Raw genomic sequence first — 13,248 nt, 5'->3', positions numbered from 1 at the left:
AAATATTCGCCCACTAAAAATTTAAAACCCCTTAATTTCGCCAAAGGGCGAACATTCGCCCCTAAAATTATCCTTGGAGATATGTCAGGTTTCTTACTGGTGAACATTTCTTCAGGAATCTTGGAACCCAATTCTTGATGAGGGCATCAGTTTTGTACATATACGGCAGTGTTTGCAGCTTCGATCCATAGAAACTTTGAAAGTCTTTGATCATGGAGCATGGCACAGACAACTTCCACAATCGTACGATTCTTCCTTTTCACCACACCATTCTGTTTAGGAGTATATGGTGTAGTAGTCTCCCTCTTAATGCCAACCTCTTTAAAAATTCATGAAACTCATTAGATTTCAAATTAAGTCCCATTATTAGTCCTTAAGATCTTGATCTTCTTTTCGTTTTGATTCTCGATTAAGGCTTTGAAGTGTTGAAACCAAGAGAACACTTCATCCTTATTTTTCAAGAAGTATATCGAAGTCTTTTGAGAATAGTCATCTATAAAAGTAAGGATATGAATATCCTCCCAAGGAGTTCACAGGCGTCATACTAGATATGTCTGAGTGAACTAACTGCAATATATCGGAGGTCTTGCTTTGGCTTGAGGGGAATGGTCCCCTTTTGAGCTTTCCTTCGGCACATCCCGAGCATACACCTTCTTTCTCTACTCGGAATTCGGGCATCCCTTTCACCCTTTGTCTTACATCGGGTAGAGCTTTATAATGAAGGTGGGCAAACCTCTGATGCCAAAGTTCAGACTAAAGAGATGTGTCACAAGACATGACACCTAGCGGACTTCCACCAACCTGATATAATGAATCAAATCGAAACCCAAGAGTAAAATCATCTTTAACATTGTTTTTCCATACATGTACCTTGCCATCACTGAAGGTAACCTTGTAGCCTTTGTCTTCCATTTCCGAGATGTACACCAGGTTCTTTTTGAGGTCAGGTACATATAATACTTCCTGGAATTTCTAGCCTTCTTGAATGGAGGCCACCAAGTGCTTGTCGATAGAGTCCCGGATGATCTTCTTTGTTTTGACTTCACCGGTTTTCCATTGGTTCCTGGCAGCAACGAGTGCATTTGATGGAGGCTCAACAATATTTCCTCTCACATAGTCCAACACTCCTTGATCTTCTAAGGTTAGATCGAGAGACATCTTCCATCCGTGATAGTCAGACTTCTCACGAAGCTTCTCTTCGGTGGGAAAGAGTGTTGAGGACCCCATATTTCTTTTAGGATATCCTTGCTAATCTTCTCTTTGGTGATTGCTCTTGCTCTTGCTCGGGCGTTGTCTTCACCTTAGCTATGATACCATGTTAAGTTATGGTATGTTCTATTCTTAGAGCAGTTTACTTATCTTTCTTATTATTATCCATAGATTAGCAATCACATGTACAGTAAGTAAAGTGCAGATAGAACATTAAACGATCGACAGAAAACAAGCCAAGACAGTAGACATAAGATGTGGCGGCTAACCAGGGACAAACCCCAATATAGGGAAACCCTTTGATCAAATCTTCTTTTATCTTCAGTAATTCAGCAAAGAGAAATAGTACAAAAGTCTGACTTACATCAGCATCAGCGACATCAGTATTACCGGCATCACTGGCATCAACATCATCGGCATCACTGGCATCATCGACATCACCGGCATCAACATCATCAGCATCACCAACATCAACATTATCAGCATCATCGACATCATCGGCATCATCAGCATCATCGGCATCACTAGCATCACCGGCATCAACATCATTGGCATCACCGGCATCAACGGGATCACCCAGATTTCCAAGGTGATTTAGCTTCACCTACGGTACAGTTCTGAGAGAGAGTCTGATGGTCAATGCTGGTCAAACTTCTGATCTATAGTTGCAGCCCTAAATTCTGCATCCTTCCTTCCACACATGTGAGAGAAGAGTCCCTTTCTGTGTAGTAGGAGAAGAGCCTCTTTTCTGCGCAGGAGAGAGAGAGAGAGAGAGAGAGAGAGAGATGTGTTGAGATGTGTGTCCAAATGAGGAAAAGACCTCCTGTATTTATATACAAATGTTGATGATGAATAGATGCATATTTTGGGCTTCTGAGCCTACATGAGTTGCTGGTCGGCTTGATAATTATTCCATAATATAAATAAATTCATATCTCCATAAATACTTATCGGAATCGAATGATCTTTAGATCAATCCTACACCTCTCGATGAGAGGAATCCAAGAAAAATATAATCAGCCATGAATAAGGTGACCCACATGAAGTTTGGCCCTAGTTGCCAATTTTAACAATTTTTATGGTATAAAGGGATGTGTTCTCGTAAAGCACTTGTCACTTGGTCAATTTTCACGGAAGAAATGATAGCACATTATGAGGATATAAAGAGTAACACCTTCTTTAGCCAATTGATAAATCTCAAACAAAAGGGTTCAATGGTAGAGCACATTGAGGATTTAAAAAAATTGAATATAAGGGTAAATGATATTCCAGAGAAGAAAATGATTGATGTCTTCATAGGGACTTTAAAGGATAACATTCAACATGAGGTTCGTCTTTGGGAACCTGATTCATTGGAGAAGGCATTCAGGTTGGCAAGAAAAATTGAAAGTGAAATTATGGAAACAAAGAATCCTACCACTCACAACTATAAATATGGAAGTGTTTTTTCTTCTAGCCTTCCACATCCTACAAGGTTTACGTGACAAAATTTGGAAGAAAAAAGAGAAAAAGGACTTTGTTACATTTGTGATAGAAAATACACTAAAGGTCATAAGTGTGCCGAGAAGAAATTATTTTACATAGATTTTGAAAAGGAGGAAGAAAAGGATCAAGAAACATCAAAAGAAGAGGATATACACCAGGAACCAACCCCAGAGAAAGAAAAAATTAATTCGAACATATCTTGTAAAGCATTGGAAAGAATTACCACTCTTCAAACTCTCAAGATAGAAGGGCATATCAAGAAGAAAAAGGTTCAATAAGTGAAAGATCACATCAAGAAAGAAGAAATGAATCCGATCATATATTGTAATGCATTGGCTGGAATCACTATTCCTCAAACTATCAAGATAGAAGGACATATCAAGAAGAAAAAGGTAATAGTGTTTATTGATTCGGGAAGTACCCATAATTTTTATTCATTGTAAGATAGCCAAGGAATTGAATTGCTTCCTATATCCAGCACCAAAGTGTCAAGTGATGGTTGCAAGTGGAGGAACCATAAATTTCTTTGGAAAGTGCCATAATATCAAGTTATCCATGGGCAAATATGTATTGAATAGCCCAATGCTTTCCATTCCAATGGGTGGTGTTGATGTTGTACTAAGAGTCCAATGGCTACAATCCTTAGGTACAATAGATTTTAATTTTCAAGAATGTTTCATGAAATTTTCTTTGGAAGGAAAGGAAGTTCAATTAAGGGGTATCACAGGGAAACAGGGAAAGATAATTAGCTCTAACGGAATGAAAATCTTCTAAAGAAAGAACAACAAGGAAAAATTGCACAATTATGTTCGCTATAGGTTTCCACATCAAAATCATCTATTTCTCCAGATCTCCAAAAAGTCTTGGACAATCATTCCAAGGTAGTTGAGACTCCCAAAGGCCTCCCACCTATTCATGATCATGATAATGATATTTATTTGATTCCAGGAAGTGTTCATCCAAACATCATGCCTTACAGATATCCATATGCGCAAAGGACTGAAATTGAATGTATGGTTGCAGAAATGCTAGAGGTTGGTATAATTATCCAACCAAATTTGATAAACAAAGCAAGGGATGAATGGAAGAATTAGAAGGTAGGGTGCGAACTCATTCAAAAGTTGTAGAAGATCCGATTCAAACATTATTGCCAGAACTTGACGAGGAGGAAAAAATCATATTATGACCTAGAGTAGTCAAAGAAACAAGAACTTGACAGCTACGAAATCGATCAATTTTAGAGTATCTCATCAAGTAGAAGAACTTACTTACTGAAGATTCCATGTTGGAGGACAAGAATTTTATACAGAAGCATCAAGAACTACTCAAGAATTGAGGACAACACTTTTTGAAGGAGAGGGGCATGTTAGGTCCCTATACTACTAGTGTAACCCCTTATTGTTATTACTACAACCCCCTTATTATATTGTTGTGCCCATGTAGTCCCCATATTGTTATTATTGTGCCCCATAGAAGCCCACTATTGTTATTATTGTGCCCTCACATTATTATTGTTCTGTCACCTCTAATTATATTATGACCCCTTAGGCTCTTATATAGAAAAGAGGTCTTGTCATTTGTATCATCCAAGAATTTTTCATTTGTGTAATGTAAAGGAGGTTTCCCCCTTGAAGAGGCTTATTTCTAAGGCGTTGATCTATTTTTCTATCTTTTTGTGAACTGGTTTCATAACAATGGATGTGTGTTTTGGCTAAAGAAAAGGCATTAAAAGGCATTTTTGACACATTTATTTATGAAAATAAAGGAAAATAGGAGAAAAGTAAGGTGAAAGGTCACAAGGTGCATTTGAGCAGGAAATTGAAGGAAAATAATGGAAAATGAAGAAATTAGAGGTCTCATACATAAAAAGGCTTCTAAGGATCAATTGGTAACCTTTTTTTAGTTCAAGTTTGGAGCTCTCTCATTATTCTCTCTCTCTATCTCTCACTCTTTGTCACTTAGAGTTTTCTTGGAGCACTCTAGCTTTGGAGCAAGGAAGAAAAAGAAAGAAAATGGAAAGGAAGGAAAGAAAGGATCAAGCATATTCAGCAAGAATACTTGTAGGTAGCTGGTGAGTGCCAGTATTGCAGCAATAATGCTACAACTCTTAGGCGAGCTAGTTTACTCTTATCAACTCAGTGGTTCGTAACAAACTTGGAAGTAAGAGTGTTGTATGCACAAGTACTAGTTCTTACTACAGGTTGTCACTTGGTCAGACGGCGCAAGTTCACTAGGAGCTCAAGCCAACTTCTATGGATTCCAGAAGAAACTCTATATGTGATGAAAGGAAAGAAAGATAGATGTTATTCTAACTGTAGAAAGGAGAAAGACTGGAATGTAAAGCAAGCCTAGTAAACCCTAATTAACCAACTATTTATACTTTTGCAGAAAGCACTATGAAAACCATGAAAGGAATGCCATTACCTACTCAAGGAAGTAAAAAACATATACCTAATCTATTTCTGGAAGCAAATAAGAAAAAAACATATTTTTGGATTTTTATGTATTTTTATGTGAAATTGACATGCATGTAATTTATTGTGTGTGAGTTTGGCAGCGAATAGGTGGCGTTGGAGGGTAGTTTTGGTACTTGAGAGGATGTAGGATGGTGTGGATGGGTCCTAGGGGGTATTAGGTGGCCTTCTAGAGGCTTTTCCCACACTCGGCCTTCAAAAGAAAGCCTACAGGAAAATCTACAGGAGGACACAGGAAATCTACAAGAGGAAAAACAATGTTCTACAGGAGGCCTACAGGAGGAGGCCAAGAGCAGTTTTCACTGTTTTGAAGGTGTGAGAGTGGGTGAAAAAGGTGGATGAAGGTTGGATGAAGGTTGGAACGAGGTGTTAGGGCGCCTATGGTCTACCATGAACCACCAGGAGAGAGAAAGATGATTGGATTTGCTCAAGGAGAGAGGAAGAAGTTCTATGGAAAATGTAGGAAACTAAGGCAGAATTGAGGTGAGACTTGGGCGACCTGTAGGGCATGGATCAGATGGAGGATGGGATGGCTGATAGGCTGACCTATTGCTAGAAGAGATCTGCTGCAAAGGAACTGACAGTCAACCAATAAGATCAAACAAGCAATGAAATGAGTGCATCTAAAAAAATAGAGTTTTGCATCAAACTAGTCTAAACTATGATCTATGAAAGGAAATGCTGAGAAATACTGTAGGAAAGGAAAGCATGAAAGAATACTACTACAAATAAAGAAGTGAGCATGATGAAGAAGATCTGAAGCAAGGAAAAACTAAACTATTAACCTACTAAAAAGCTGCAAACACTAGAAGTCCTATGAATGAGGAAAATCTGTGTTTTTGGGGCAGCAAGAGGGTATTTACCTCAAATCATGGTCCCAAAGGGAGGAAGAGAGGCCAAGGCACTATTTCTAGCCTTTTGAATCTTTTCTTTATCACTGCTTAACCTGCTATAGAAAGCACAAATGGAAGCAAACTACTAAATCATCAAAAACAACCTATTCTTAACCATAAAATAAATACATCTAACAGCAACCTAATCTACAAACTGAAATAAAACATACAAATACAAGTAAAGAGGAGCTTGGCTACTTGGATTGGGCCCTAACCCAAGAGCTTCAGCCCTCTGAGGTAACTCAGTGCTAGCTCAAAAAGGATTCCATCTTTATTTCCAAAACAATAGTAGGATTACATGAAACTGTCACAAAAAATAAGCTCGAAATTGAGCAGAGTTTACATAAGCAAAAATCCAGAAAAATTTTGACCCTAGTGAGGCCCTAGGCCTCTCTACTTATACAAATGAAGCTACCAACAACTTCCTTAAAACTAGGGAGGCTTGGCTCCCAAAACTTGAGATAGTCATCAATTATCCTCCACTTGCTCGGCTACCTGCTAATACATGACTTGGTTGCTTGTACTCGAAGTTGAATGAAGGGGAATTCAAAGTGAGGAGTAATAAATGAGGGGGACTCCCTCCTATAAGTCCTCTCCTTTGTCCACTTCGATTTATTGTTGCCATTTGTCCACTGGATCCTTGACTTTGACCACAAAATTCATCAATAATCTGCATTAAAAACATATTAGACCACATGGCATCATAACTAACTCAACTCACTCTATAGGCATAAATATAATTAGAAAATCATACAATAAGCTAAGAGAATGGCTGTTTTGACTAGGTTATGAGGTAAAATGATCCCATATAATTACCCATTTATGAGGCTCATCATCACCCCCCTACTAAAAGTGTTTCTCATCCTCTGAGCAACTTAGTCCATCTCCTCATCTTTTATGGCCCTAGTGGCCTCCCTAGCATTCCATGCTTCTGATGTGGTCTCCTCTTCCTTGTCATATAATCCTGCCTTCCTGTCTATTTCTTCCCACTGCTCCTGCTCTTCTTATTCTCTTCTGGCTTCCAGCATGCCTACCAACAGTGGGGGACTCAATTTGGGGCCAATCCAATTGACCTTCAGCCTCTGCATGGAGCTCTTATACATTGGCACTCTCCCTAATGCCTCTTTCATCCTCATGGGGGAATGATATTCCCTAATCTGCAGACTGTGCGGTAAGTGTTCCATCTCCTCATACATGCATGCACACAGTCATCCCCAAGTAGCCTTTCCATATCCTCAAAGTGTGCAATGGTTTGTGCCTGATCACTTATATATCTAGGGGAAATCTGAGGATTATTAGCAAGCAGGTTGTGTGTGCTAATGAGTGCCATGGGATCATATGGCTCTGCTCTGATCACTAATGGCTCATTCTGCTCTTTTATCATCAATCTTCTTATTTTTGTTGTCCTTAACTCTTCATGGTTCATCCATGAGGCCATGGCCATTAGTTGCAGGTCCCCTAGCCTGGAATTGGGGTCCCACACATTCATGTCTGTGAGGGCCATGTTATGTAGGTAGAATTCTACCATCTTTTCCTTATCCTCTAATGTTCTTTGGTCATACAAGTCCATAAACTACCTATAATCTTGGAAAGGCATTGTGCCTCTTTGTGCCAAAGTATTTATCTAAAATTGCAACCATTCGTCCTTGAGATATAGGCCATAGGATTTTGCTGGTGTTCTACATTGCAATGCCTCCATGGATAAGCTGGCCATGCATGCCAGCTGGGTCTCTTTCTCTTGCAGCTGCCTCCTTAGCAATTCATTTTCTATTTCAAGTTGGCTTCTTGTAATTGCTTCCCTATGTCTGATAGCACTGAACTCTCTGTCCATTTCTCTGAGTTTGTTCTTCATATGGCCAATATACTCAACTCCTTTGGATTTGGCTATTTGCATCCACCTATGTATTCTTATTATCTCTTTCTTTAATTTAAAGAATAGTGGAATTGCAAATTTTTGTGGAATTATTCTTCCTCCTTCAAGCAAATTGTAGTAGGAGGCAAGACTAGGTTGAGGCTCAGGTTCTTGTAGCTCTGTTTTTTCCTCCTTTACCTGTGGCTGTCCTTCCATTTCTTTCTCCAGGTTTTGGGTCTCCTATAGTTTTGACAGGGTCTCCTGTAGAACTATTTGAGCCTCCTATAGGACTGTTTTAGGGTCCTGCAATTCTACCTTTTCTTTCCATGTGGGAGATCTAGGAGTCCCCCTCTCATATGTGATAGGTGCCTTGGAAGGGGATTCTTTTCCTTGGGAAGAGGGTGAATCTTCAATTGTAATTGGCACTTTTGAAGAGGGTTGAGGTTTCCCTGTTTTGATTCTTGTGCTCTTCCTAGCCTTGAAATACATGGAGGCCTGCCTTTTCCTCTTTTGTTTTGGATTGATTGGTGTACTAAGGGCAGTGAGGGTAGCTGCTACCTCTCTTTCCAGAGTCTCAAGGGACACTTCTCCTTGTTTTGTCTTTTATGCCTCTTTCTCTCCTCCTTCTATCTCTTTTTCTGTCTCTGTTTCTTCCTTCTCTGTTTCTTTAGCTTTCTCCTCCTCTATCTTAGTTTTTTCCTCCTTCCCTTCTTGTTCTGCTAAGTCACCAGTTGCTTCACCTTCTCCCCCTTGCTGCTCTTCCTCCTCATTGCTAGTAGGACTGATATCATAGGTTAGGGTCTTTATGTCATCATCAACTGTCATGTTTCGGAAGATTTCCCATGCTATAGGGAGTGTAAATTTATGGAGGGCTTCTTCCACTAAAATTTTGATTAACCCATGGTGAGCTAGCTACTCTGAATTTCCTGCTTAAACCTTATTTCTGGAGTCAATGAGGGATTGCAGAAGGAATTAGGGGATGTTGAGCTTCTGAGGTGCTGGAGTGTCCATCCCATATCTTAATTCATGGAGGATTCTAAAGTGATAACCATAGACAATGTTGTACCTCCCCTCGCAGGAGATGTATTTGATTATTTGATAACGAACTTCATCCCAAGGATATGGTATGCTAGCCCTTCTAATGCCATTTTTATCCTCTACAGGGGTTTCATTGTTTTGGAAAAAGTTTTTCTTAGCAGCCTAGCCAATTGGTTTCTCATCCTTAGACCACATGGCATCATAACTAACTCAACTCACTCTATAAGCATAGATATAATTAGAAAATCATACAATAAGCTAAGAGAACGGTTGATTTGACTAGGTTAGGAGGTAAAATGAGCCCATATAATTACCCATTTATGAGGCTCATCAGTAGCCTTTTGCATATGTGATTTCCTAGCTGGTTTGGACAAGCATGGCTTTGCATGTTGATGTATGGTTATCTTGTTGTAGATGGCATGGTTTTGTTGGGTTATGACAATGGTTTTCAACCTAGCATTTCCTTTTTCCGAATGCCATGGTATGTTGGGATGTTTATCTCGGTTTTGAGATTTGGTTTTCCGGATGGATTTCAGAATCCAGGGCAGAGGTGGTCTCAAGTTTCATTCCCAAAGGCCAGGGATCCCTTGACCGGTTTTGGCGGGATACATGGTAAAGTCTGAGGGACAAGTCTTGATTTAGGGACTAGTGATCCGAGTTTGGATTATGGTAAAGCCTGAGAGGTTGGTGTCTATTTAGGGCCTAGTGATCCAGGATTGGATTGTGGTAAATCCCAAGAGACAAGGAGACAAAAAATTCCTCAAGGATAGTAATGGATTCTAGATGGCATTCCAAGTTTGGTTCAGTTGTGATCGGAGGACCGGGTTTGGTGTGATCACGGTTTGGTGAGGGTGGAGGTGGTTTAACCTCTGGATTCCCTTGGTTTTTCTATGAGATCGCACATGCATGTTTGGAGTATGGCACGGGGGTGACTAGCTGAAATAGAGATTTGGTTCAACCAAGTCTATGGTCGGGTGGTACGTGGAAATATCGAACCTAGTCGGATTTTCCAATGATTAATAAAAGCCAAGTTCTCTTACTTTTTCACTTGTTTATATGAGTATTTAATGTCTGTCATATCTCTGATATTTATATGGTTTTATGTTGGTTATAAGCATGGTTATATGACTGGTTCGTGTCATGGTTATTTCATGTATTTACTTGTAATTGTTAAATGGATGGATGCAAGACCTAATTATTGTTATAACAGTTCAATGGAGAAGGTGGTGATCCTTTTGGTTATGTTTCGTAAGTGCTTTCAGTCATTTATGCTCATCTTATATCCTATATATGTAGGTTGCATTGATGCCAAGTGTTTAATAGAATGTCAGTCTCGGTTGGGGATGCTTAGGCCTATTCATGAGCTTAATTTTTGATTTGTTTACATTGTCATCATGTCTTTGATGAATTATGGAGGTTGTGACAAGTTTTGGGCAGAGGCCGGGATTATGGGCTAGAAAAGTGGCTCAAATCTTGGGGACCCTGGTACATGTCTGCTGAAAAGAGTCTAGGGACATTGGCACATAGGCCTATGAGAGTGACTTTGGGTTTTGGACGTTGTTATGCCTATAGCATGAGAGTGACTAAGGGTGAAGGGCTTAAACCATCAGTGGAATTGAGGGAAAACATGTTTGAGTGGTTGACATGTCTCTTGAGGGTGTTGCTGATGTGGATGGGTTTGTTTAAGGTGTTTCATCGATTCCATTTACTTTAGGTCATCAAGGAGGTTGAATCCCTTATAGTAACCTCTCTCGTTGCATGTTTACCCCGAATGGTCAGTTACTTGGGTAGACCTAGGAGGAGGGGGTGTTGCAGATACGTCAAAATGTATGACTACAGAACCATGGGAAGGAATGTTCTTACTTGGACTAAATAGAAGGTTGTTTGTAAACTAGGAATATCTGAATGAAGATTAGGAGTTGGAAATTTTTATCATGGCCTTCATTTCATTGCTTTATACTTGGATAGTAATTGAAGCAATACAGAAATCAATTAGACCATCAATAGTAGCTAAGGGAAAAAATTAAAATTCTTTGAAATCCAAGTTTCTCTCCACTCTAATCATGTATTTTACGATTTTATACTATTTCACATATTTCAAATTTCTTGTAAGGATAAATATTTACTAGAAATTCCATCTCAATAACCTATTACTAGTTGGTATTGATACTGCACAACAAAAAATGGCCCGCTCATAAATAAGTATGTTATTGTGCATAAGTAAACTTATGATTTCTTGGACTTTTGTGTTTTATCCTATTTCTTTATTTTTCTTTTCCCCCAGTTGTCATATCTGTCAATATTTTCCTTGGTTTATCTTGGAAAATTATTCAAATAAAAGGAAATTCAATTATAACAGGATGAGTTGAATGATTGATTTTGTTAGTGAAGTCTCTGCCATCGAAAAGAACTTCTAGTTACACGCACCAAGCATAGATTCATTGTTTACTGATATTTACCTAATGTAGATCAATGTGTCCACTATCTTATTTTATCCTGTAGGTACTAGTTCCTATGAAATGCCCCTCTTGTCGAGTAAGGTTGCTCAATATGGGACTTCACTTCTATCGGGTATGGGAACACGAAGGTGATGATAAAGAAAGCACTAGCATGATGAACTGCTTAGTGCACTCGCAACAAGTCACACTAGCGACCCACCCTGTTTTTCTTTGTTCAGATTTGGCTTCTTGGAGAATAGGTGAGCACGGAGGATGCAATCGATGGAATAGGAATTGCATAGAAGAGTAAGTCAGTTGAAAGAAAGCATGAAGATTCAGTCTGTGAGTATCTCTTGTTATTGGGATTTAAGTCAACAAGCATGAAGATTCAATATCTAGTTTCCAGTTCCAAGAAGAGTAAGTTGGTTGAAATAAAGCATGAGGATTCTGTCTGTGAGTATCCTCTGGTATTGGATTTAAGTTAGCATCTCCATCTAGTTTCCAGTTCCAACTCTAGAGAAGAGGAGAAGAGGACCGCTGGAATATGAAGAAAAAAAGTGTCCCATTCCGAAGACATGACACCAACATGCACACAACCACCAACATGTAAAAAACCATATGTTATGCCATTTGTTCCTCTTATAGTTACATAGTTTGTTTGGTTGTGTTCTATTCTTTCCACGACTATCACAACCCATGGTTCTGGACCTGTGGGTTTTCCCATGGTTTTGTGCATGGTTTTCGCACGTGATTTTGGGTGCGATGGTTTTCGGTCCATGGTATTGGATGCTTCGGCATGTATATATATGTATTGTAACATTGAAAGGAACATAATGAAAAATCAATCTGGTAGTCCATGTTTTTGGATCCAAGGGAAAATATATATGTATATTTGTTTTATGTGTTATGCTCTCTCTATTGTTTATTTTCTGTTTTTAGAATTCGTATGCAGGGAATTTTTGTATAGGGTTAAAACCTACATAGTTAGTGTTTTATTGGCTATAACAATTTTAAGTAAATAATGCTACAACAAACATGTAAATAATCCTACAACAATCCTAGTAGTCTCAATCATGCCAGACAATTTCATTAAATATTAATTTTAACTCTAAGTTATGAACCACTCGGCCTTAGGAAGAGACCAGATAAGACCTCTAAATGTTTGATTGGATAACAAGAAACCGTTTCAACATTTAATAGGCTCATCAAAAATTGAATTATAACATATACATCAAGACTTTGTTTAAACCATTTTTCATCCCTGTGCATGGCTCGTATTCCAATGCATATCGATTACAATAATCTCCGCTTCCAATGGAAGGGACTAATAAGGTTTGAGATCCATATGAGAAGGAGGGAGAGGGGAGGCCCATGTGGGTCCCTCTCCCCTTTGTTTTTTAATTAAACAAATTCATGCACCAAAATTTTTAATGTGGACATATGGAGCGGAGGTATGACTCATGAGGATTTTATAATGAGGATCTCGGGAGGCATAAGGGTCTCAGGAAGTATAAATAAATGGAGTTACGAAATGGAGGAGGTATGATGAGGGGATGAGGGAAGGTGAGGAGAGGTGTAATAAAGGATTACAAAAATCCAAGGTTCTGAGGTCTCGAGGAGGAGTAGGGAGTGAGAACCACATTGTATTATTTTTTTAGATTTTTATTTTTATTTTTTTTATATATATAAAACCAAAGACCAACCGGGAGTAAAATCTCGAGAGAATGAAATCTCGTAATTTTTTTCAAATAAAGTTTCGAGAAAAGGAGTGATATTTAATTTTTTTGTTGAATTTAGGCTTCTGTGATCCATATCAAGTTTATTGAGAATAGTTTCAACGAAAATCACATCATAATTCA

This window comes from Pinus tabuliformis, chromosome 8 (genome assembly GCF_031772625.1).
Source record: "Pinus tabuliformis cultivar Carrire ecotype Pingquan chromosome 8, CPIR1, whole genome shotgun sequence".
In the NCBI taxonomy this organism is placed as follows: Eukaryota; Viridiplantae; Streptophyta; class Pinopsida; order Pinales; family Pinaceae; genus Pinus; species Pinus tabuliformis.
This window is presented reverse-complemented; position numbering follows the sequence as displayed.